Source organism: Drosophila sechellia, chromosome X (genome assembly GCF_004382195.2).
Source record: "Drosophila sechellia strain sech25 chromosome X, ASM438219v1, whole genome shotgun sequence".
NCBI lineage: Eukaryota > Metazoa > Arthropoda > Insecta > Diptera > Drosophilidae > Drosophila > Drosophila sechellia.
In genome coordinates, this window is record NC_045954.1 from 9,725,302 (window position 1) to 9,727,652 (window position 2,351).

The following is a 2,351-nucleotide window of genomic DNA, read 5'->3' on the forward strand; positions in this document are numbered from 1 at the left end:
GTGTTCATATTTAAATTTCCAATCGAACTGTATCCACAAATGGAAATTCTATTTTTTGGTCATTTTTTGCAAATTTTGATGATGTTACCCCTTACAAAAAATGCAAAAATTAACCCAAAAATTAATTTTCCTAAATTCTTCAAAAAGTGATAGGGATCGTTAGCATTGGTAATTTACTGCTCAAAACAGTTACTCTTACGTATATATGACTATTTTTAGCGAAGTTATGATAAAAATTCTGATTGTAAATATCAAATTCTTGGCAAAAGACGATTTTCCGAATTTCGGTCATAAAGTAATCAGTTTTTTTGCCATAACTATAAAAATAATAGCCTGAATTTGGAATGTTATACCTTGTTGATGCGTTGCACCCTGATGGCCTTCTGCGCCACCATGTCTCTTGTCCGCCGCATGAACACGATGATCAAGCAGGGCGCCGCCCTGCCCTTCAACACCTCCTCCTGCTACGTCAATGCTACCAAGAGGTAGTCGACGGCTGCAACGCCTTCGTGCCCAACATCAATACCTGCATCGCCAGTATTACATAAGGGCTTCCAAAAAATGGTAATAAAACAATGAAATTATAAGCAAAGCAGATGCTGTTTTCCTGATTTGGGAGTTATTCGGATCGGGGAGTGGCAACCTTATCTTATAGCTTTCTAGCCTGTAGAGTGCCTCAGATCCCGAGATACGGACGGACAGACCAACATGGCTTATTTTTAGCTGTTTCAAACTTTTAAAAAAATGTGACACTACAAAGCTTTGGAAATCGATATGCTTATTATTACTTACTGACTTATTTGACTTCATCCACCTTCAGCCTTCAGTTCAATACCCATAACAAAGGATGTTATATTGTCCAAAATCTTAATTCTATTGCCAATAGATAGACTTTAAGGATATTCTGTACTCGATGATTCAGATGACAGGCGGCAGCAGTATCAATGGGGCTGGACACCAACATAACCAAAAAGTAGAATCTGAAGTGCAAGGATTACAGATCACTGCAACCAACACCCATTTTGTCCAAGTTAGTAGGTCACAACACGTAGTTAAACACGTTACTCGTAGAGTAAAAGGGTATACTAGATTCGTTGAAAATGATGTAACTTAGTCTCCGACCTTATAAAGTGTACACGTCGATACGATTCGACCAAAATTTCTTAGCCACACCGAGTTAATTAGCGCGGCGGCTAGAAATTTAAATAAGCTGAATATTAATATTTAATTTAATATGATGAACTTACCACACCGCCAACGGCAAAGGAAAACATGGGGGCGTACCCACCTAACAGAAGGATGTTTCCCAGGATGCGAATCCGCCGGCGTCGTTTTGATCAAATCTAACTTTATTCCATCTAGTTGGCGTGGGGTTTGCCGTACACGTATACAGCTAGCAATTCGGTTATTCGAACCCCATTCGTCACTTGGTACAGCTGTAAGACACATCAGGTTATTTAAAATTCTTACAAATAAAAATAAAAAGAACAATTACAGTTATTATACAACAAATAAATACCATATTAAACTCCCCTCTCATTTTCTTTTCAGAATTTGATTCAAAAATCTACAATATTCTATATAAAAAAGGAAAATGGCTTCGATCAATCCATTTTTTGAATTTGTGGCTACATACCGTAGAAAACATCGAGCCCTAAAACAACAACGCGTAATCGTATCAAAAGCAGCGGTTTCGTGGAAGGCTTTATCAAAATCTCAAAAAAATCGCTACCGCAAAAAGGTACGCATTCATTTTTTAATTGAACATTCATATTATGGAGATTATTAATTTGTATCATTTCAGGCGAGCGATGAACGCCATCGGCGTCGTAGAAATGCTGATAAGAAAGCCAGGAAAAACCGATAATGGCAGTGATGCCAACGATGCCGTGCTCTACGCTACCGTTGGCCCCAAAAGAGTAGAGATTTGAAGCGCAATTCTGCCTGCTTTTCAAAATTCACAGCTTTGCATTCGTTATACCAAATTAGCATTTTATGCACTGCTTTTGTTTTTATTGGTTTGGTAATTATCATCCTCTGTCTTTTAAGTGAACAAAATAATCAGTTTTTTGTCAGAACATTCCAAATAAAGGTTCAAATATAGAATGCCATACCTCGTTGAGCTCGAGCTCGTCGTTTCCAATAAAACTGTGTTTAAAACTAGATATTTAAATTTTTTGCCATTTTTTGCAAATTTTGATGTTGTTACAAAAAATGCGAAAATTGACCCAAAAATTAATTTCCCAAAATCCGTCAAAAATCGTTAGGGATGCTTAGCATTGGTAATTAGGTGCTCAAAAAAGATATTTTTTTATATTTATGAGCATTTTTAGCCAACTTATGATGAAAAT

The 2,351-nt window shown here is 36.8% G+C and overlaps 1 long non-coding RNA gene across 1 annotated transcript; it reads left to right on the forward strand.

Annotated features, from left to right (window-relative positions):
• The first annotated feature begins 1,251 nt into the window (after positions 1-1,251).
• On the forward strand, positions 1,252-2,106 carry LOC6617462. Its single transcript, XR_004362516.1, has 3 exons — positions 1,252-1,452; positions 1,552-1,741; positions 1,805-2,106. It is a non-coding gene; the product is annotated as an uncharacterized LOC6617462 (long non-coding RNA).
• Positions 2,107-2,351: the final 245 nt, after the last annotated feature.